This window comes from Myxine glutinosa, chromosome 8 (genome assembly GCF_964187855.1).
Source record: "Myxine glutinosa chromosome 8, kmMyxGlut1.1, whole genome shotgun sequence".
NCBI lineage: Eukaryota > Metazoa > Chordata > Myxini > Myxiniformes > Myxinidae > Myxine > Myxine glutinosa.
In genome coordinates, this window is record NC_136268.1 from 72,857,072 (window position 1) to 72,882,738 (window position 25,667).

Below are 25,667 nucleotides of genomic sequence, written 5' to 3' on the forward strand. Positions count from 1 at the left end.
ACCTGGAGGTACATTTTTCAAAACTACAACTACGTATGTACGTACACACACACACACACACACACACACACACACACACACACACACACACACACACACACACACACACACACACACACACACACACACACACACACACACACACACACAATCAAAAAAAGGTAATCCGAATTCAAGGGGTTAATATGCAAAGGTTATTTATTTTGACAATTTACATGTGGTTTACTAATTAAGAGGAGATCCTCAGCTTTCCATTGATACCTTTCATGCATCATTGCAGTTACACATGACCGAGTACATGTTCATTGAAAATGACAAGTTCAAATCGCATTTTTACAAGTTTGGCTAATCGATGCAAGTCAGGATAATTGGTGCAAAATGAACGTCAGATGTGAACTTTTCTCAGGAATGATTGGCCTTTATGCACCCACACCTTCAACATGTCCACCTCCCCTTTCAACACAAAGCTCACAGCGGCGGAGCATGCCCTGAACTGCTCGTCTCACCATAACCGGGTCATTGCGCAAAGCATTCACTTCATGTCGAATACGGCCCTGCAATTCGTCAAGATCACGGGGAGGAGTTATGAACACCTTGTTCTTTAAATGTCCCCAAAGGAAATAATCACATGGTGTGAGGTCAGGTGATCTTGGCGGCCATTCCACTGCATTGTTGAGGGCGATGACTCGGTCTTCAAAGAGTTCCCTCAGTCGATCTCGGACAGCGATAAGACGATGTCCTGGGGCACCATCTTGGGCCCACGAGAGATATCTGAAGACACCACGAACCTGTCGCTCAAAGTTCTGCTCCAGCTGCTGTAAAACTTCATCATTGATCATCTGCAGATACCTGTTACCATTGACATTCCTTTGAAAGAAAAATGGTCCGATCACCTGACCACTTCCACAAAGTCCCAACCAAACAGTCCACTTTTGCCGATTCATGTTGGTGTCAAAATTAAATTCCCGGGGTTGTCCTGTCGGTGCATATTCAAGAACCTTATGGGTATTGACCTTGCCGTCCATGGCGAAAGCAGCTTCTTCGCCGATAACGAGATACCGCAGGAAATTGACATCTGCTTCGCAATGTGCTATCAACCATCGGGTAAGCACCAGCCTCCTGGCAAAATCCCCTGGCGTAAGTTGATGCCGGATGCGAATCCGATATGGATGTTGGTGGAGGTCCAGTCTTATGATTCGGTTGAATGTTGCCGAAGGCAATCCCATCCCATTTTGTCTTGCGCTGGTATCCCGAGGATGCTCCAAAACTTGCTGCCTTACTGCTGCAATGTTCATTTCCGATCGCCCAGTGCGCCTCCTACCAGAATTCCCCTTGTTGCGGTTGAGGCTAGTGCCATGCTCTTGGTATTTTATAACATTCGCCCATATGGTTTTGGCTGCGGGAGGCTCCCGTTCTGGGAAACGTTCCCTGAACGCATCACGGGTTCGCTGCAAACTTCCAGTTTGGTGAAAGGTTGTAACCACGAAGGTCCGCTGTTCAGTCATAAGTTGAACCATCTTTTCAATGACTCAGACTGTCTCTGAACCCATACACTGTAGGCCCATCTTAAACAAAGGATTATGCAACCGACGATTACCAAACCAGCTTAGTAATTTTACATAATCACCTTGGCAGTCGACAAGTAATACGTCCATTTGAAACTACTGTCTTGCACCGATTAGCCAAACTTGTAAAAATGCAATTTGAACTTGTCATTTTCATGTTTTGTTGTCATATTTTGGGTCATTGTCATGTTGCAAGGTCCACCTTCGGTTGAGCTTCAACTTTCCGACAGATGCCCTCACATTATCCTCAAGCACCCTCTGGTACAATGAAGAATTCATAGTGGATTCATCGATGATGGTGAGCTGCCCAGGTCCTGATGCAGCAAAGCTGCCCCAAACCATAATATTTCCACCACCATGCTTTACAATTGGTATCAGGTTCTTGTTGTCAAATGCTGTCTTTGGTTTTCGCCAAACATGTCTTCTGGTACTGTGGCCAAATAGCTCTACCTTTGACTCATCTGTCCAGGGCACATTGTTCCAGAAGTGCTGGTCTTTGCCTCGGACCTAGGTGTTCATTGGCAAACTTTAGTCTTGCCCTGATGTTCTTTCTGGACAGCAAAGGTTTCCTCCTGGCACACCTCCCATGTAGATCAATTTGTGCAGCCTCTTTCTAATGGTAGACTCATGCACTTTGACATCAACAGTGGCAAGAGCTACCTGTCAGTCCCGTGATGACATTCTGGGGTTCTTAGAGACTTCTTTCAGCATCTTGCGGTCTGCTCTCGGGCTGAACTTGCTGGGGCGGCCTGGCCTGAACAAGTTGGCAGTTGTTTGGAATCTTCTCCACTTGTAGATGATCTTCCGGACAGTCGAATGATTGATTTCAAATTGTTTGGAGATCTTTTTAAATCCCTTCCCAGACTCGTAGGCATCTATAACCTTCTTTCTGAAGGCCTCAGAGAGCTATTTTGATCTAGGCATGGTGACGCCGCGCACTTCAACAACAAAGAGCAAACCAAACTAATTGTCTGAGGTTTAAATAAGACAGGTTCCTCCTAGATCCTCTCTAATGATGTTCTAATCATTTGCACCTGAGCAATGCAGCGATATGTGTGTATGTGGGGTCGGTGTATGTGGGGGGGGGGGGGGGGGGGAGGTGGGGGGGGGGCCCATCCAGTCTGCACCCCATTGCCCCTCGCATTAGGATGCTCACAGTTTGTTACGCGTTGGGCCGGCAGCGTTAGCTGCCAGTTGCTCGCTCAAACCAGCCAAATGCCACGAGGTACGGCCCGAAAAGGGGGCGGAGCGCAAGGGTCGGGGTGTGGCCACGTCAGGCAGCCATCAAGGGCGGAGCCGGTAAGACCCCATCAACCAACCAGGGCTCGAGTGGGCATGGCTAAAGGGCCTGGTAAGGTGGTGGCTAGAGGTTGGAGAGGGTTGGCTAAAGCGGCGCTATATAACTGCGAGCGCAAAGCCCTCTGGAGGACTGTCCAAGGACTTGCACGATTGCGTTTTACCAAGAGGACTGAACGGCACTCGATATATGAGAAGGACTCACATGCATACGGCAGTGGCAAAGAACTGGGACTTGGCTTGGCTTTGGTGACATCATTGGGAAAGCATTGCCAGAGCGGCGCCTTGCAGAGGACTTGTGGGAGTGGCGCATTGTACCGAGCTATACCGGGAGCACGTATAAGGCGCTGGTACAACTATTACGTACGCCAGTATAATCGCCAGCTTACCGATTTCCCCCCCCCCCCCCCCCCCCAGTATAATTGTCCGATCTGCGCCACCGACACGGGTGCGATCTTGACTGCCGTCTACCATCACCAGCTGCTTTGTGGTACGAGTCTGAGACCGGAGCGAGCTGTGGACGCCATCGGTGGACCCTCAACCCGACCATCTACAAACCCCGTGTGAGTGAGTCTGAGAGTGTGACTGAGTGTGAACGGGCCCGTGTCCAGGGATAAGTATAAGACTGTATAAGGCTGCCCTGTGTATCTGCTTCTTCTTCTTCTTCCCTGTACATTGCTTCTTTTCCTCCTCTTATTTGTACAAAGTGTAATAAATTACCTGTTCTTCCTGTTTTCCTCTTAATTCGACTGTCTTAGTGATTTCTCAATTGGGTAAGCGTGGCACGATCACAACCACTCCAATCAGGTTAATACCTGTTAACTGCCCGAATCGCGGCTCGCTATCGCTCGGCGTGCCCACTGAAACCGTGGTTCGGGTGGGGTTATTTCCTTGCTTCACGGCCGGTGTTAGTACTTAGGTAATAAGACTAATTCGGCTTACAACCCTATTTAACACCGACCGGAAGGAACGTGATAGCCCCGGATCGCGTCGGCTAGTAAAAAGACAAGGGGATTAATCCCCCCTTGGTAAGGGGAAGGCCGACGTTTTTGAGATCCGCAACAATATATAGTGAAAGTGAAATAAATATCGGACCAAATAAATAAATATCGGAGTGAAATAATATATAGTGAAAGTGAAATAAATATCGGAGTGAAATAATGTATAGTGAAAGTGAAATAAATATCGGACCAAATAAATAAATATCGGAGTGAAATAATTTATCGTGAAAGTGAAATAAATATCGGACAAAATAAATAAATATCGGAGTGAAATAATTTATCGTGAAGGTGAAATAAATATCGGACCAAATAAATAAATATCGGAGTGAAATAATTTATAGTGAAAGTGAAATAAATATCGGACCAAATAAATAAATATCGGAGTGAAATAATTTATAGTGAAAGTGAAATAAATATCGGACCAAATAAATAAATATCAGAGTGAAATAATTTATAGTGAAAGTGAAATAAATATCGGACCAAATAAATAAATATCGGAGTGAAATAATATATAGTGAAAGTGAAATAAATATCGGAGTGAAATAAATAAATATCACCCGGACAAACAAACAAGAAAGAAACCGGAGTGAAAACGGAGTACTCCCTTTCAGCACGCGTCATTGCCAGGCCCCCTTCGGTGCCCGGAAATGACATCATGCAGCGCCTGGTGATGGTAGAGGAAAGGAGCTGTGTACAAAAATAGAGAACAGCAACGAATTTGAGCCGATGTCCTTACAAATGCCTGGGCCGATTTTTAGTCCCAGTCCGTCACTGCATCCAATCATCGTGCTGCTTAGAAGATACGCTCCCCCAGTTCCTTTAACCTAGTGTAAGATGAGTGCACTGAAAAGCACCTTGAAATTTGAAAAAAGTGCCGCACCTTCATAGACAACAATGTAGCCTAATTTTGACGAAGCGCGGCAGGCAAGTCCAATGGAACCCATTTGTGCACCTAAGGCGCGGTGTTGGCAACACTGACTCGTAGGGTGGGACAGCGTGGAGCGTGGCTGAGGAGGGGGGCGGGGGGGGGACAAAGGGGAGCAAGAAAACCTTTGAACAGAGACGTGCATTACATTTGGACATCTTGAGTTAGATGCTGCACAAGCAGTTTTACAAAATTGGTAAAAACCTCACTCGCCTCTCCCTCCTCACTCATCTCTATCTCACGCATCTCTTTTCCCCACCCGTCACTCCACCCTTCTCACTCCTCTCCCATGCTCACTTCTTTCCACTCCTCACCACCCCTCACTCTCCTGGTCTTACCTCCTCAGTCTCCTCTACCTCCCCCTTCACTCCTTCTCACCTCCTCCTCCCCCTCCCCTCTCCCTCATCCCATCCTCTTCTCCCCCACCCTACCTCCTCCTTCCCTCCCCTCACCTCTCTCCTCCTGCTCCACTGCTCCTCCTCCCTTCTCACTCCTTCCACCTCACTCCTCTTATTTTTCTCACTCTTCTCTCTCCCCTCACTCTCTTATCCCACCCTCACTAATCTCTATTACTCTCCATAAACCTCCTTTTACTTTCGGTAAAAACATACTCTCCATTAAAAAAAACTTCCTTTTACTTTGGGTGGCGGAGGTAATAATGTCTTCATGAAGATTTGACAAATATGGGAATATAATCGACGTAACGAAATTGAAGAAAAATATTTATTTGTCTGCAAGTTCTGCTTTTACGTTATGAGAGTTCACTGATTGGGAGTTCATGTAATAAACTTTGCATGGCCATGACATGCTTAAAAAGTAAACTAGAACGGCCCTCAGTAGAGAGCATACCTCACCTAGTTGGCCATATCACTCAATGGTGAAGAATCACTTAAAAAATTAAACTAGCTGCATCCGGATCTTCACCAAAATCGAATCATTTCGTCCCTGTCACATACGCCACATCCCTACCAAATTTCGTCCGAATCCGTCCACAACTTTTTGAGATATTTTGTTCACAAACGGACAGACGGGGGTGAAAACATAACCTCCATCCACCTTTGGTGGCGGAGGTAATTAGTGACTTAAACAGGTGTAAAAATCAAATTTCAAAAACTGAGACATTATTAAACTGAGACTTGGATTACTCCCAAATGCTTCTTCCCTGGCGTCACCATTATAATTGGGGCCATCTATTAATTTTGTATGCACCAGGCAATTGGGGAGCAGGTGAGGGGGCGGGGGGAGGAGAGGAGTAGGAACAGTAAAGGTGAGGAATTAAAAATTGAGAAAGGGTAGGTAATGGAAGAAGTCAGGAAAGAGACATATAAGTGTGGGGAGTGCAGGAACTTTTGATTCGGGATTAATAGCACACCTGTTATGCAATATCGAACCTCATGGGAGAGCAAGGTAACAATAAAAGGGAAATAACCTGAAGTCGATCAGTGGTGACACAATTGGACACAACAGGGCATGTATAAACAGAAAACATAGGAAAAAGAGAAACCAGAAAGTGAGGACAGTTCGTGTGTAGCCTGTGGCTGATGGTTGCATCATTTTCTGGGGGCAGAGCTGTTTCTCCTCGATAGGACCACTGATGCAGTGCCCTCTATTACCAGTCAGCTGGTAATTTGCTGACTTCAGGATGACTTGCTGAGTCAACCCACCTGGTGTTAATTCAAGGCATGAACTGGGGCTTGAACTCCAGACCCTAACATTTCAATTACAACGGCATGACAGGGACTTGAAATCAGGAACCTAAGATCTCAAATTGGACGGCATGACAGGGACTTGAACTCAGGCACCTAAGATCTCAAATTCAACGGCATGACAGGGACTTGAACTCAGGAACCCAAGATCTCAAATTCGACGGCATGACAGGGACTTGAACTCAAGAACCTTAAATCTCACATTCAATGGCATGACAGGGACTTGAACTCAGGAACCCAAGATCTCAAATTCGACGGCATGACAGGGACTTGAACTCAGGCACCTAAGATCTCAAATTGGACGGCATGACAGGGACTTGAACTCAGGCACCTAAGATCTCAAATTCAACGGCATGACAGGGACTTGAACTCAGGAACCCAAGATCTCAAATTCGACGGCATGACAGGGACTTGAACTCAAGAACCTTAAATCTCACATTCAATGGCATGACAGGGACTTGAACTCAGGAACCCAAGATCTCAAATTCGACGGCATGACAGGAACATGAACTCAGGAACCTAAGATCTCAAATTGGACGGCATGACGGGGACTTGAACTCAGGAACCTAAGATATCAAATTGGACGGCATGACAGGAACATGAACTTAGGAACCCAAGATCTCAAATTCGATGGCATGACTGGAACATGAACTCAGGAACCTAAGATCTCAAATTCGACGGCAGGACAGGGACTTGAACTCAGGAACCGAAGATCTCAAATTGGACGGCATGACAGGAACATGAACTCAGGAACATAATATCTCAAATTGGACGGCATGACAGGAACATGAACTCAGGAACCTAAGATCTCAAATTGGACGGCATCACAGGGACTTGAAATCAGGAACCTAAGATCTCAAATTGGATGGCATGACAGGAACTTGAACTCAGGAACGTAAGATATTAAATTTGACGGCATGACAGGGACTTGAACTCAGGAACCGAAGATATCAAATTGGACGGCATGACAGGAACATGAACTCAGGAACCTAAGATCTCAAATTGGACGGCATGACAGGGACTTGAACTCAGGAACCTAAGATATTAAATTCGACGGCATGACAGGGACTTGAACTCAGGAACCTAAGATATTAAATTGGACGGCATGACAGGGACTTGAACTCAGGAACCTAAGATCTCAAATTGGACGGCATGACAGGAACATGAACTCATGAACCTAAGATCTCAAATTCGACGGCATGACAGGGACTTGAACTCAGGAACCTAAGATATTAAATTCGATGGCATGACAGGGACCTGAACTCAGGAACCTAAGATCTCAAATTGGACGCATGACAGGGACTTGAACTCAGGAATCCAAGATCTTAAACTGGACGGCATGACAGGGACTTGAACTCAGGAACCTAAGATATTAAATTCAATGGTATGGCAAGGGCTTGAACTCACGAACCTAATATATTGAATTCGACAGCATGACAGGGACCTGAACTCAGAAACCTAAGATCTCAAATTGGATGGCACGACTGGGACTTGAACTCAGGAACCTAAGATCTCAAATTTGACGGAATGACAGGAACATGAACTCAGGAACATAATATCTCAAATTGGACGGCATGACAGGAACATGAACTCAGGAACCTAAGATCTCAAATTGGACGGCATCACAAGGACTTGAAATCAGGAACCTAAGATCTCAAATTGGATGGCATGACAGGGACTTGAACTCAGGAACCTAAGATATCAAATTGGACGGCATGACAGGAACATGAACTCAGGAACCTAAGATCTCAAATTGGACAGCATGACAGGGACTTGAACTCAGTAACCTAAGATCTCAAATTGGATGGCATGACAGGGACTTGAACTCAGGAACCTAAGATATTAAATTCGACAGCATGACAGGGACTTGAACTCAGGAACCTAAGATATTAAATTGGACGGTATGACAGGGACTTGAACTCAGGAACCTAAGATATTAAATTCGACAGCATGACAGGGACTTGAACTCAGGAATCCAAGATCTTAAACTGGACGGCATGACAGGGACTTGAACTCAGGAACCTAAGATCTCAAATTGGACAGCATGACAAGGACGAACTCAAGAACCTTAAATCTCACATTCAATGGCATGACAGGGACTTGAACTCAGGAACCTAAGATATTAAATTCAATGGTATGGCAAGGGCTTGAACACACGAACCTAAGATATTAAATTCGACGGCATGACAGGGACTTGAACTCAGGAACTTAAGATCTCAAATTGGACGGCATGACAGGGACTTGAACTCAGGAACCTAAGATCTCAAATTCGACGGCATGACAGGGACTTGAACTCAGGAACCTAAGATCTCAAATTGGATGGGATGACAGGGGCTTGATTGAACTCAGGAACCTAAGATCTCAAATTGGACGCATGACAGGGACTTGAACTCAGGAAACTAAGATCTCAATTTGGACGACATAACAGGGTCTTGAACTTAGGAACCTTAGATCTCAAATTGGATGACATGACAGGGGCTTGAACTCAGGAACCTAAGATCTCAAATTCGACGGCATGACAGGGGCTTGAACTCAGGAACCTAAGATCTTAAATTCAACGGCATGACAGGGACTTGAACTCAGGAACCTAAGATCTTAAATTGGACGGAATGACAGGGGCTTGAACTCAGGAACCTAAGATCTCACATTCAGTGGTATGACAGGGACTTGAACTCAGGAACCTAAGATCTCAAATTGGACGGCATGACAGGGACTTGAACTCAGGAACGTAAGATATTAAATTTGACGGCATGACAGGGACTTGAACTCAGGAACCTAAGATCTCAAATTGGACTGCATGACAGGGACTTGAACTCAGGAAACTAAGATCTCAAATTCGACGGCATGACAGGGACTTGAACTCAGGAACCGAAGATCTCAAATTGGACGGCATGACAGGAACATGAACTCAGGAACATAATATCTCAAATTGGACGGCATGACAGGAACATGAACTCAGGAACCTAAGATCTCAAATTGGACGGCATCACAGGGACTTGAACTCAGGAACCGAAGATATCAAATTGGACGGCATGACAGGAACATGAACTCAGGAACCTAAGATCTCAAATTGGACGGCATGACAGGGACTTGAACTCAGGAACCTAAGATATTAAATTCGACGGCATGACAGGGACTTGAACTCAGGCACCAAAGATCTCAAATAGGATTGCATGACAGGGACCTGAACTCAGGAATCTAAGATGTTAAATTCAATGGTGTGGCAGGGGCTTGAACTCAGGAACCTAAGATATTAAATTCGACGGCATGACTGGAACTTGAACTCAGGAACCTAAGATCTCAAATTGGACGGCATGACAGGGACTTGAACTCAGGAACCTAATATCTCAAATTGGACGGCATGACAGGGGCTTGAACTCAGGAACCTAAGATATTAAATTCAATGGCATGACAGGAACTTGAACTCACAGATCAGTGGATGGGTATAAAAACATTTCAAAGGCCTTGAATATACCTTGGAGCACAGTCACGACAATCATGAAGAAGTGGTAGGTGGATGGTACCACCAAGACCCTGCCTAGATCAGGCTGTCCCTCCAAACTGGATGACCAAGCAAAGAGGAGACTGATCAGAGAGGCCAGCATTAGGGCAATGGCAGCTTTGAAAGAGCTCCAGGCGTTTATGGCAAAGACTGGTCACTGTGTGCATGTGCCAACAATATTCCAAGCACTCCACAAGTCTGGCCTGTACAAGAAAGAAACCATTACTCAAAAAGGCCCACCTGGCGTTCAGTTTGAGGTATGCAAAAAACCACTCTGGAGATTCTGAAGCCACGTGGCAAAACGTTTTGTGCTCTGTCGAAACCAAGATGGAACTTTTTGTTGTTATATTTAGCGCAAACCCAACACAGCACATCACCCAAAGAACACCATCCCTTTTGTAAAGCATGGTGGTGGCAGCATCTTGTTATGGGGATGTTCCCCACACAACTTGATTTTTATTTGTTTCTCATCAGCAGGGACTGGGGCACTTGTCAGGATAGAAGGGAAAATGGATGGAGCAAAATACAGAAAAATCCGAGAGGAAAACCTGCTGCCCTCTGCAAGAAAGCTGAAATTGAGACGGAAGTTCACCTTTCAGCATGATAACGACCCGAAGCACACAGCCAAAGCTACACTGGAGTGGTTAAGGAACTCAAAGATAAATGTCCTTGAGTGGACCAGTCAGATCCCAGGCCTAAATCCAATCGAAAATCTGTGGCATGACTTGAAGATTGCTGTCCATCAATGTTCCCCACGCAACTTGATTGAGCTTGAACAGTTTTTTTTTTTTTACAGTAGAATGGGCAAATATTGCCCAGTGAAGGTGTGCAAAATTGGTTGAGACCTATCCAAACAGACTCACACCTGTAATTGCTGTCAAAGGTGCTTCCAGCAAGTATTAACTCAGGGGGGTGGACACTTATCCAACCAAGATATTCTAGTTTTGTATTTTTAATTAATTTTTTCCGAAATTTGTAGAATTTGTTTTTCACTTGGAAGTTGTGGGTTACGATGTGTAAATAAAGGTGTAAAAAGTTTGATTTACTGCAATTTAATTCCAGGTTATAATGCAGCAAAAGGCGAAAATTTTGAAAGGGGGTGTAGACTTTCTCGAGCACTGTACTTGAAGCCCTCGAGGGAACAGAAGGATTAACCAGCTTCTGGAAGGTGTTTCAACAAACGGGAGGGAAGAGGAACAAAGAAGTGGAGGTGTGCACTAAGCCTGGATTTAAGTTTAAGCAGGAGATTGTTACTGGAAGAACGCGTGCATCCTGGAGTTGCCATGGAGTGTCGGAGGGTTCAGAGAGCAGCGGGAGTTGGAACTGTGAAGAGGCAGCATTAAAACAGTTGTTACCAAGCTGCCTGCGATGTAAAAGCAACAGGCCTTGTGTTTCGGCCTCTTCACTGAGATGGAAATAATATGGAGAGCTTTAGATTGCACAGATTTCAGGAGAGACTGATGTGATGCTGGGGCACCGGACATAGGATATTTTTGTTTATTTGGGTTTGAACACCCTATTTGTTTGGGTTTGAACACCCTATTTGTTTGGGTTTGAACACCCAAAGGTATGCTTTTTCAACATTTAGCAACATTGTGGTAATTTAACCAGTGCTTTTAAAATTAGTCTCGATGTATAAAAGAAAATACAACAAAAGCTTAACTTAAGTCTCTCGTTTAATCCATCCTCGCAAGGATGCACACTAGATGGAATATATGACTAAAGCGGTATAGAGATGTGCACAGTTGTCTATTCGCAACTGTTAATTCCATTTCTAATAGGGTGTTGGACTGACTTTGACAACAAGCACAGCTTGGATCAGAGGGCTCAGTAGAATCGATGTCAGACTAAATCCTATATATTATTTACATCAATGATTTGGAGATTGCATGGGTCAAGAGTGGGCTTGCCAGATTTTCAGATGACACTAAGCTTGAAGTAAGGTTGACAGCAGAGATGGGGGTGATTCAATTCAGAAAAGACGAGACACTTTCATGGATTGGGCAAACGTTTGGTCGATACAAATTAACTTCAGGTGCTGGGATTGGGTAAGAAAAATTAAAATAGGAGTTACATAATCCAAGGGCAGTTGTGGAGCGGGTCACACAAGAGAAAGGCCTGTGAATGGTAATATGTACTAGCAGGGACCTGGGGATCATCCTTACAATGTAAAGTGTGACTTCAAGTCCTCCACTCTTCAAGTCCCTTCCAAAACCCCAATTCCTCAAGCTCCAACTCCCAAACATAAACCCTAAGTCCCCACACTCCCGCTCCTAACCCTAAGGTGAAGGTGTCAATCTCCTCCCTGATCCAAGCCTTCAAACTCACCCCTGTTGTGTTCACCACAGCAATCCCTCCCCCCAATGGTTGACAGATGGACACAAGCATGGTGCCCTTTTATAGTATAGATAGTACATACAAGGGGTAAGCAGACACTGCCAGGGACTATAGGTAAAGCTAACAGGGTTTGGTGATGTATTCATAGGAAGATATATTCTAAATTGTGGAAAAATGTACAGGAATTTTTGTTAAGGACCTGGAATATTTTTTAGGCCTACAGCTTTAATGACCACATCTGAGGAAGGGAATAGCTGTTAAAGAGAGGGTACGGTGTCAAGCAACTCAAATGATCCCATGAGAAGTAGCTGGAATAGAAAGGACTTTTACATTAAAAAGGAGACAATTGCGAAGACATTCAATTGAGATTTTAAAGATAATTACGGGTATCTATCTATAATTCCAGTAATCTCTGTGTGTTTGTTTGTACGTTTGTACGTTTGTTTGTCTGTGACCGCTGTTTCTCGACAACCACGGGTCCGATATACTTTAAACTTGCCAGGTATATTGCTGGGGACCCGAGGATGTGCCTTTTCAAGGTTTGAAATTAATCGGACAAGTACTTACCGAGCTATGGCGATTTAGCCGTTCGCCGTTCGCTTTGGCGTTGCGAATGGACCAAACCATTGCATGTAAATAGAGGGGGGGGGGTTCTGTGGTCGTTGCGAATGGACCAAACCATTCATGTAAATAGAGGGGGGGGGGTTCTGTGGTCGTTACTGCCACGTGGTTTCAAAGTTTTTTTTTGTTGTTGTTGTTTGCACGCATGTTTTTTTGCACCCACGTACGGGCACGCCCTAGGATGTTTACACACACACACCCCTACACAAATTTTTTTTTTTTTTTTTTTTTGGCAAGGAACGGGCACCCACGTACGGGCACGTCCTAGCTTATATATAGTACGGGCATGCCCTAGTATAAACAATGTGCAGAATTTTTTTCCCCAGCAGAATGGACACTGACAAGACAAGCGGCCACAGTTTAGGAGTAAGGAAGAGGAGAACTATGATGGTAGTTAAGGCAAGGGTCTTCCACTCAGAGAGCCGTGAATGCATGGAATATTCTCCCTGCAAAGGTAGTGACAGTTCCAGCCTGGTGTTGGCTTAGCGGTTAGGGTGCCGGCTTGGGATCCTAGGATCCTGGGTTCGAATCCCGGTCGATCGATGAATTAACGCCAGGAGGGTTGACTCAGCCTGTCATCCTTCCGAGGTCGGCAAATTGAGTACCAGTTCACTGGTAATTCCCTGTGCGTCGCAAGAGGCGACCAACAGGGTTGGCGGCAGGAAGGGCATCCGGCCATAACATCGCTTCAAAAAGGGGACTACGGTGCCCGAAAAAGGCCAACCCCTGCTCTGCGGGGAAAAAATGGCCTCTAAAGGTGGTTCAAAGGTCAGTGGACAATAAATAAAGTCAGTGGATAGTCTTAAATTGAGTTACACAGGTATCTCGGATGAGTGGGAATGGGGGAGGTGGTACTAAGATGTTGGTATGATTGCACAGGCCTCCTGGGCATAATGTCCCCCCTCATGCATTGAAGTTCTTTGGAAATCCTTGCAAATAGCGTACCGCAGAATTATACGCTTTAGGGTTCTTTTGTACTGATCTGTCAAAAATGTTCGGTCTAGCTATCCTATTTTCCACATTGGAACCATTTATTTTTCATTTCCTCAGGGCAGTACTGATCGGTGACTTAGGAAGGGCCAATGTGAAGGAAATGTCACGAAATTCTGGCACCCAATAACCATTCGACATTGACGATTACTCGATGAGTTCTTTACCTTCTGGCATCTAAATTATATAATGATGGTTGCCTTTCTTTATAAGGCACATTCTACTTTGCAGTGTGTGGAACATACGTATGTGGGTGTATATTGGGATGGTCTAAAGTCTGAGTGTGTATTACTACTTCTTTTGGGGTCAGCAGAGGAAGGTCATTGGCCTGTCTTTCATGAACTGGCTATCTAGGCCTGAAGTTCGCCTCAAAGAACTTTGCTCAAGGTGCTGGTGGATGGTGGTAACTGACCTACCCTCTGTGAATGACCCCATGGGATGGATATCTTATGTCATCCAACTAATGCTATCCTATGTCCACCAACTAATGGCATCTAACGGACGGCACACTTTGTGATGCAACCTCCTTTTTTTCTTTTTTTTCTTTTTTCCTTTTTTTTGTATACAAGATCGAGGCTCATGTAAGAGCTAACATTAATCACACAAAATACCCTCAAAAAACCGACACAAAACATACAATAAAGGGAGCGGGAGACAAGATGGGGAGAGAGAGGGAAGCACACAAATACAACAGCAGAGAGCAGGAACATCGGGAGATCTGTGGGAGGGAGAGGGCTTGGGGGGAGGAGGCATGGGAAGGGAGGGAGGGGGGGAGAGGTAAAAAAAAAACACCATGGACATTGCTCGGACTTCTCGGAAAGAAGTCGGTATTTCAAAAAAGTGGATCTGGGGTGAATTAACAGGGGTAGAAAAGATCAAGGTTTTGGATGGGGGAAGATAAGAGATGGTGGAGAACAGCTGTTTTAAAGACCTGGAGGGAGGAGTGGGATTGAAGAGAGTGAGGGAGAGAGTGCCCATGAAACATCAATCTGACAGTTGAGTTTATAATCAGGTCAAGAATCAAACCCAAACTAAGACAGCTCAAAAGTAAGTGCACTACCCTTGCACCAACATGTTAGAACACAATTGACAGCTTTGACCTTGCTGGGATCCATTCTAGAGTTGCGTGATCAAATACAAGCATGTAATCAATGAGGTAACCCTGCTGTCCAAAATATTCCATGCCAGGCATAGTTCAACATTAATGTCTGTGCACGCACGCACGCACACACACACACACACACACACACACACACACACACACACACACACACACACACACACACACACACACACACACACACACACACACGTGTTATTGATCCAGGTAGGAAGGTGTTAAACTACATGGGTATGGAATTATTTGCGCCTGCACGTTCACACCACTCTTGGGACTACACAACACATATGAAGAAATAGAGCGTGAATGCTTGAATCAACAGGCAACTTAGGTGTCTCATCCCAAAGTGTGAGCTTCATCACCTGCTATGGAACACCGATGTTCCATTAAATTACACCTGTGTTCTATCATTTCATGTGTGTTTCCAGCGTGGCTTGGAAAAACCAGATGAAGGCGACTCTGGGTCAAAATTAAACTTTTAATGGAAAAAACATCTTCAAGCATTCCCTTCTTCTTCCTTCCTCTTTGATCTATTAGTTCCACTCACAAATCAGGTCGATTTTTAATCTTAAATATTTAATTTTTATTTTTTATCTTTTATTTTTCTGGAAAATGAAATCTAAAAAAAAAAAATCTAAAATAATTTCAATCTAGAAAATTGTATACAAAAGAATACCCCACCCTAGCCCTCTCTTCCACAGATCTCCCGATGTCGCTGTTCTCTACTGTTTTCTTTTCTTTTTTTGTGTACAAGATCGAGGCTCGTGTAAGAGCTAACATTAATCACATAAAAACAAACGGACACATAAAACATATGATAAAGGGAGCGGGAGACAAGAAGGGCAGAGAGAGGGAAGCACACACGGACAACAGCAGAGAACAGGGACGTCGGGAGATCTGTAGGAGGGAGAGGGCTTGGGGGGAGGGGAGGGGAAGAGGTAAAAAAAACACATGGACACTGCTCGGACTTCCTTCTCTACTGTTGTTGTGCTTTCCTCACTCTCCTCTTGTCTCCCGCTCCCTTTATTACATGTTTCATGTGTGTTTCTGTTTATGTTTTTATGTATTAGCTCTTACACGAGCCTCGACTTTTTATACAAAACAAAATCTAATTTTTATCCAAAATTCATAAGGGTTAGCCATCCTTGAGTTGGAGGCACGTAACTCGGATTTGTAATAGGTAAGACAATCTAAGAGGTAAACATACAGTAGAAACAGGGCAACAATTTCATAGGCGACATGGATTTTGGGTGCGACGTTACAATGCCAACAGGCAAAGTGATTTCCTCTTACAAAGAAAGGCAAAGGTCCGCGTAACAGCCAGGTATTGAGGAATCGTCCCAACAAGCCATCATTCAAGCTGCAGGATAATCAACATGAATCATAGATGTGCGACACCCTTTTCTGTTCGACGCTTTGGGATGTTATTGTGCTCACACGACCAGAGCAAGCAAGAACAGTTGATAAACGGGCCCGGCCCGCTGCAGAAACGCTGCCAATATGGAGAATATCCGAGAGTTTCCTCCTCACTATAGGGCCTGGTGAGGCCATAATAGTGCCACACAGACGTCAATTAGAGATCTTGCTGAGTTTCTGGCAATTTAAGAGCAAGCTGGATTTCAATTACCTTTTCTCTTCCAAATGTATAAACTTGCATTTCGTTCCTTGGCATGTCTGACTCTTTATTCATTAATTTATTTATTTGCTCTGGCATACGACATTCCGTTTTCATCCCGAGCAGCATCAATTCAAATTGTGCCTGGGACTATTTCGTTATTTGGAGTCTCAGGGTTCCACCAGCATTATTTATTTATTTATTTCACATTGTGCCAATTTTAAACATCAAAGATTTTGACGCCACTTTCGAAGAGCATATATTTTCACTTTTATTGCGTTTTCTTGTCGAGTAAAGGAAATCAATGTTCCTGATTTATCTTCAGGATTTCTCTCAAAGATTAAAACGCAATAGCTTCCCCCCCCCCCCCCCCCCCAAATAATAATGTCCTGCTGCTATAGCTTAGGGTTTAATTTGAGCTGGATTTTAGGCAACTTCAAATTTACGTCTCTTAATGTCCGCCTGCAGCACAGAACTTAATGACCTGAGGCAGAACAAATGATCGCGATCATGTTCCTCCGGGTGCTATAAAGTAGCATGTTTCTTCAGCGTTATTGTACCAATTCACCTGCTACCGCAGCTTGTTTTGTATCTGAGTCAAGGCCACGGTCATCAAATACTTCAATAAGTGAGTCTGCTCTTCAAATAATCAATGCTGTTGTACCAAAATTAAACTGAAAGTAAGAATTTAAAGAGAAAGCATCTGAAAATGCAAAGCTCATGCGAGGCCGTATGCTAAACATGAAGAAAATAGCAGAAACAAAATTCAAATAATTGACAATTTTAGGTGACCGTGACCTTTTGACTTCAAAAACAATCGGCTTTAGTGACCCAATATGCAAGCCTTGCTCAAATTTCAAGCCAATCGGATGAAAATTGACAATGTTATGCTATGTTGACCTTCAACCTTTTGATCGAAACAAAACCAAATGGCTTCTGGATTTTGATTGGTGAACCAATTTTTGACCCAATATGCAAATTCTTAAAATTTCAGGTCAATTGGGTGAAAATTGACAATTTAATGTGATGCTGACCTTTGACCTTTCGACCAAATTATTAATTTAGCTTCTTCATATTCTCATACTAAAGCTTTGTTGAAAATTTGATGACAAAACTCAAATGGTAAATTGAAATTTCAGGTCAATTGGGTGAAAATTGACAATTTAATGTGATGCTGACCTTTGACCTTTTTACCAAGTTATTAATTTAGCTTCTTCATATTCTCATACTAAGGCTTTGTTGAAAATTTGATGACAACTCAAATGGTAAATTGAAATTTCAGGTCAATTGGGTGAAAAATGACAATTTGTGATGCGGACCTTTGACCTTTTGACCAAATTATTAATTTAGCTTCTTTATATTCTCACACGAAAGCTTTGTTGAAAATTTGATGACAAAACTCAAATGGTAAATCGAAATTTCAGGTCAATTGGGTGAAAAATGACAATTTGTGATGCGGACCTTTGACCTTTTGACCAAATTATTAATTTAGCTTCTTTATATTCTCACACGAAAGCTTTGTTGAAAATTTGATGACAAAACTCAAATGGTAAATCTAAATTTCAGGTCAATTGGGAGAAAATTGACAATTTGTGATGCGGACCTTTGACCTTTTGACCAAATTATTAATTTAGCTTCTTTATATTCTCACACGAAAGCTTTGTTGAAAATTTGATGACAAAACTCAAATGGTAAATTGAAATTTCAGGTCAATTGGGTGAAAAATGACAATTTGTGATGCGGACCTTTGACCTTTTGACCAAATTATTAATTTAGCTTCTTTATATTCTCACACGAAAGCTTTGTTGAAAATTTGATGACAAAACTCAAATGGTAAATCTAAATTTCAGGTCAATTGGGAGAAAATTGACAATTTTATGTGATGCTGACCTTTGACCTTTTGACAAAATTCTTACTTTATCTTCCCCATATTATCATAATAATGTTTTGTGAAAATTTGATGACAAAAGCTCAAATTATAAAAAAAAGTTACAGCTTGGACAGAGACACAGACACAGAAGTGATTGCACAACTCCATCTCGCTGTGTGGGGGACGGGTTAATCTACGATATAAAACAGTCAGATTGTGTGCTTGTACAGATGTCTGTCCCCTTTCATAAGGGGAGGTTTTAAAGGCCAATCTTTTAGCACAAATGTGTATTCACTACGGTGTATTTTCGAGGATAAAACAAACTCGAAAAATATTTTCCATAAAAGAATAATTACGTCTCTTCTAATGGAATTGTACACGGTGGCTTGCAAACTGATCCTCAAGGGCGGTGTACAGAAACGTTATTTTACGCAACAATAAATACAAGGTGAAATTCGCTGCACATGATGTGCAACATGTGCAGAGTAAAAAGTGTTCAGTTACATCCGCATGATGTGTAATAAATAAAGAAGATATAAGCACACCTGACACTAGGCCGAGGCTTCAGACTTTGGCACGCTCACGCGGCTGCACCGTCGAATAAACTGTTCCAACCAGTCATATTTGACGGGCTTTTTACTAGTGAGTATATAAAGTGTGATGCCACACTCGGTCCCTACTACTACTCCGACTACTTTTTTATGGCCGCAATGATTTGCACTTGTTTTATTAGTCTGCTGACTGAGCCTGATTTTTGACTGCAGACTATTTGGGCAGCAATTTGTAATTTGTTCAAGCTGCCTGCGATAACTCATCTACCTACTCTTCATGAAAGGCATCCTGGGTGTCTTACTTCCAGTAACGGATAGTCACTACCCGGCTTGGCATCTGCCGAAGGACGGCACACTTTGTCATGCAATGCCCTGCCTGAAAACACCAATCTGACAACTTATAGTCAGGTCGGGAATCGAACTCCATGCTCGACAACGCAAATGTTCGTGTGCTGCTTCTGCACCATGATCTGATAAACAGCACCATAAATCTGATCTGCACCATGATAAATTCACTGACATCAGACCATTATTCATACAGCTTTGAGTTTGTTATCCTGCTGACCTCTAGGTCAGGCGTTTATCAGATCATAGGAATATATTGTTACAAAAAACGATGAAAGAACATATTAGTCAGGTTCACTATGTTAACAAATATAATTTCGTTCAAAATTTTGGTAGATTAGCAAAACTATACATTTTTGGAATATTCAGAGCATGAGGAATCCAAAAATTAATGTTTACATTTGCGTCGACACCTTTGCGAAAATGACACTCAGGACAGTGATGAAGATAGTCAGGCTCACTATGTTAACAAATATAATTTCTTTCAAAATTTTGGTAGATTAGCAAAACTATACATTTTTGGAACATTCAGAGCATGAGAAATCCAAATATTAATGTTTACATTTGCGTAGACACCTTTGCGAAAATGACACTCAGGACAGTGATGAAGATAGTCAGGCTCACTATGTTAACAAATATAATTTCTTTCAAAATTTTGGTAGATTAGCAAAACTATACATTTTTGGAACATTCAGAGCATGGGGAATCCAAAAATTAATGTTTACATTTGCGTAGACACCTTTGCGAAAATGACACTCAGGACAGTGATGAAGATAGTCAGGCTCACTATGTTAACAAATATAATTTCGTTCAAAATTTTGGTAGATTAGCAAAACTATACATTTTTGGAACATTCAGAGCATGGGGAATCCAAAAATTAATGTTTACATTTGCGTAGACACCTTTGCGAAAATGACACTCGGGACAGTGATGAAGATAGTCAGGCTCACTATGTTAACAAATATAATTTCTTTCAAAATTTTGGTAGATTAGCAAAACTATACATTTTTGGAACATTCAGAGCATGGGGAATCCAAAAATTAATGTTTACATTTGCGTAGACACCTTTGCGAAAATGACACTCGGGACAGTGATGAAGATAGTCAGGTTCACTATGTTAACAAATATAATTTCTTTCAAAATTTTGGGATGAGCAAACCTGTACATTTTTGGAATCTTCAGAGCATGGAGAATCTGAAAATCAATGCTGGCATTTGCACAGACACCTGCATGGCCGCCATTTTGGATTTTGAAAATGGCCGCCATAAAATACATATTTTGCGCGATCTCGGCTTCTAGTCAACCTAGAGACTTAATTAAATATGCTAATCCTATGTTTTCTGGGTCAAGGAATCCAATAAAGGCCTCAAAATAGTGCTCAGGATTATAGAAAAGCAACAAACAAAGGTAATTGAAAACCATTGTCTTTATATTTGTGATATAACTGTATTGCATAATACATGATATTGCAAGTCCTTTGAAGATATAGGTTGTTATAGGAAGTTATAGGTAGTATCAGATTGAACTATAAGTCCTATACACAGGATCTACGAGGTCTATACCGTTCAGGAATATGCTTTTACAGATCTTCATCACTGTCCCGAGTGTCATTTTCGCAAAGGTGTCTACGCAAATGTAAACATTAATTTTTGGATTCCTCATGCTCTGAATGTTCCAAAAAGGTATAGTTTTGCTAATCTACCAAAATTTTGAACGAAAAAACATAGTGAACCTGACTAAATCAAAGAACTCAAATCGAAGTATTCAAAATGTTCAGCACAAGTTATTCTTTTATGATGTAACTTGTGGCTCTTATTTTGGCTCTATAAATAGTCGAACATCGAAAAGATTAAATCTAGTGTAATTAGGTATCTCTGCTTGAGCAAAGTGTACCGCTAACCTCTCATTTTGCATAACTCAACGGATTAACTCATCTTGCAGAAAGTTTTCAGTGCCGTTCTGAGGTTTGCTGCTCCAAGTCTCACCAATCTGAAAAAATTAAAACTGTATATTTCATTTGCTGAAGTTGAAAACGTATTTAAAGCGTGATGGTCTCAAGCAAGAAAACATTCCTCACTTGCTTTGGGGCCATGTATTTATTTTGTACACAAAATGTACTTTTCCCCTCTCCTTACTCCTGTCGCCCAGGCTGGAAGGATAGTTTGGAGGTGTGCACACTCACCTTTGACGTGACATAAACAATTTACCTTTGCCTCTCAAGTAGTTGTCAGGGTTGTTGTTGGGGCAAATGTATTACCCTCGCCAGAGGAGAGGGTATTGCATTTGGGTCCGTTTGTCTGTCTGTCTGTCTGTCTGTTTGTCCACACAGAACGTGTGTATGCTTTTCTCTGCAACCGCTGGTCCTGTTGGCAAGAAATTTTCACCATAGGAGCACCTCCTCCTGTATAATTTTTAATGATAATTATGACGTCATAGGTCACGTGGTACAGTCACCATTTTGGAAAAACCAAAAACCTTTGCACCTCTACGTCTCCAAAAACCGCTCCAAGGAAAAAATTGCAAAATGGCTCATTGTCAAATCCTCCCCATGGGGAACAACATATATTCATGATGATGTCATCGGTTCCTTCATTGTGACATCAAGTAGAACGCTTGACCCGATCAGTTTGAAATTTCCTGAGAATTAGACACATAAATTGTATGGGAGAGTTAAATTGACGTCATCATTCACGTGGTTTGGCAGCCATATTGGATTGAACATAAATCTACGTCACCAATAAACCGCACACAAAATACACCACCCAAACACGTCCTGGCGACGGTCTGCAATCTCCGATTGCTCTTTCTTGTTTCATTTGTAATTTGTTTGGCTACTCTTCACACTACTTTGGTTTGTACTTTTCTTCTGTAATTTTCACCATCGGAGCGCATCCCCCTTGTAGATTTTTGAATGATAATTATGACTTCAAAGGTCACGTGGTACAGGCGCCATCTTGGAAAAACCGAAAAATGTTGCACCTCTATATCTCCGAAACCGCTGCATGGAAAAAAATTAAACATGGCTCATTGTAAAGAACTCCATATGGGGAATAGGTGTTGTTAACGATGACGTCATTGGCCATAATTATTACGTCATAATTCGACGGGGACAACGCTTAGTATGATCAGTTTTAAATGTATTGAGCGTGATCTATGCAACAATTATATTAGAGAATATAAATGTATGATGTCATCGCTCACGTGGTCTGGCAGCCATATTGGATCAAAGAAAAAAAAAATGTTCAAAAACAGAAGAGCTGGCTCGCAACAAGTTGACTGCGCAGGGTAAGTATTCCATGAATACCATTTAGTTAGTATCTGTATTAATTGCCTTTTATTTTACTAATTGTGTCGTCATTTATTTATCTTTATACATTTTTACGATTTACCTTTCAACTCAGGATTCTCCATGTTTGTCGTCCTGTGTCCGTTCAACAATCCGAAATCCTTATGTCCACGTGTTGCCTGGTAACCCACCATTATCTCACACGTGCGTGGGTGTTGCCAAATAAATGTTTCAGCCCGCTTTAGTTAACGTATGGGGGAGATCAAAACAGATAAACAGACTGGTAGGATTTAATTCTGACAGGGGAAAACTACGCCAACCACTCAAGCGATTCCCTTTTATTCAGCCATTCATGAAACACATCAGTTTGGTGCTGCAGTTCCTCATTTGCAGACCCGTGGGCATGACAATCCTTTTAGTGCTCTGTGGCTGAAGGGGAAATTTGTTTGTAAATATAGAGTAGGGTGGGGCATGATGCCCTCTCCCTTTCTATTCACCTTGTCTGTCCTGGTTAGATGTTCAATACGGTGTCCAAAACTTCCACATCAGAAGGCTCTCTGACTGATGGTCTCGCAGGTACTTTCTCATGAAACTGTTCAGAATACTTAAACAAGAGGACATAGGAGGAAGTACATGTAAGGGGGGTTGGGGAAGTGAGAGGTCTTGCCCCAACATACTTGATTACATGCAGAGCAAGGATGCCGGTATACAATGGATAACTCAACACTATATAGGATTTGAACCTGGGATCCTAGCATCACGAGGTAAACGCTCAGACGGGAATACCATACAAGGGCAACCCACGCACAAATAAACAAATAAAGACAAAGCATACCGACTGTGGTGAGCGGCATGCCCAATGGATACTCGGCAGCCCTAATAGTAATGCTGGCCTAGCTTCACAGTGGTAAAGTGAGCTTTCATCATACATATTCCTCATTGCAAACAGCTGTGGTCAATAAGTGAGAGTTATTGACAATCATGGGTGAGATATATGATTGGATTGGAGTTGCTACAGGTTTCTGGTAATCTCGGATTACATTTCAGAAAAGCTGATCTTCCTTTAACAATTAAGCAAATCAAGCCTAGAAGTTTTGATGTGGCATGACCCTCCTTCATTTCAAAGGTGTAATGTGCCACTTAATGGGCATCAGTGTGCCACTTCATTTCACTCCTTCCTCCTCTTTTCTCCCGTCTCTGGAACAAACTCCCTCACTCTCTTCAATCCCTCTCCCCCGTCCAGGTCTTTAAAACAGCTGTTCACCACCATCTCTTATCTTCCCCCATCCAAAACCTTGATCTTTTCTACCCCCGTTAATTCACCCCAAATCCACTTTTTTGAAATACCGACTTCTTTCCTGGAAGTCCTTGCAATGTCCATGTGTTTTATACTTCTCGCACCCCCCCCCCCTTCCCACAACTCCTCCCCCCCAAGCCTCCTCTCTCCCACAGATCTCCCGATGTCCCTGCTCTCAAATGTTGTGCTTGTGTGCTTCCCCCTCTCTCCCCATCTTGTCTACCGCTCCCCTTATTATATGTTTTATGTGTCCGTTTGTTTCTTTTTGTGATTAATATTAGCTCTTTTACGAGCCGAGATCTTGTATACAAAAAAAAGAAAGAAAAAAAAAGGCCGTTTCATATGAACAAAAAAGCAGGGCATTACTCATGCAATCTTTGAACTATTGATGCTATTCTTTATGCCATATCCAAGTAAAGAATTTCTTTCTCAAATGTCCGAGTGCACAACTTCTTCCTCCAGCCAGCTATCAAAAATGAAATGGAATTAAGAAACAAATTTTTTCGCAGTTATGGCAGCCAAACTTTGTTAGTCATCTTAGTTAGAAGAGAAAATACATCTTGACACTAAGCACAGCAACAAATGGAATTTTATCTGAGTGTCTGCGACCATACTTGTTAATGGTAATTACTGCAAAAGTTGCCCGATTGCTTTGTTTATTTCCAAGTTTATAAAAAAAGAAAATGGAAAATCTGAACTGCCAATTTTGAAAAGCTGCGATTAGTCATCGATTCAGAGAAAAGATTACGTGTTATTACAGCATTTCCACACCTCGAAGGACAACTTAGTAAGAAACATGGCATCACAAAAGACAGGAGAAATAGAGGCTGACACCTTAACTCGGTGCCTAAGGGTATTATAGTGGGCCATTATGTCAGCAACACAATCATTTAAGTGACCGATGCTCATCTTTGTTTGAACTGTTTTCTCCTGAAACTTAGTGCACAAGGTTCCCAGCCATACCTGAAGGCGCATTCAACAATCGGCCGAAAAAGGCCAAAATTGACCTGCCATATTGAGGCACCTGGGGCAATGAACAGAAACTCAGTGCAGTGACTGACATGCTGCTGCACCTGTGAACCTTGAACTTAATGGGCATCAGTGTGCCACCAGTACCAATAAATTGCAGATATTCCTGACGAGCAATGTGGGTCATGTATATATACATACATACATATATATATATTGTTGCGGATATGGGATTTGCATCCATCCATATCCGCTTGTAAATATTCCCCTATTTCCTCAATACTTCCCAACTATCCCCAATCCCCCATTCCCTAGTCCCATTTTCTGTAAACAACACTCTGTAGACCCGACCTCCCCCTATTTCCCCCATTAAATGTCGTGCCCAGGTTCACCGCATCTCATGTAAGACAACTATAGGACATCTTGCTAGTTATTCTTAGTCTATGTCAGTTAAGGACTCGTTTCCATTAATTCTGACCCTTCGTTGCACCAGAATGTGATTGTATGGCACCGTTAGGAAGTTTAGGACCTCCCAATACCTCCCCGCAGCTCTTCCTCACGGTTCAGCAACAACAACAACAACAACAGCAACGGCAGCGGCGTGCACAGGGAGTGCGCGTCCTCACTCCGGCTTGGTTGGTAGGGGGTGTTGGGAGGGCACGAGGCCTTCC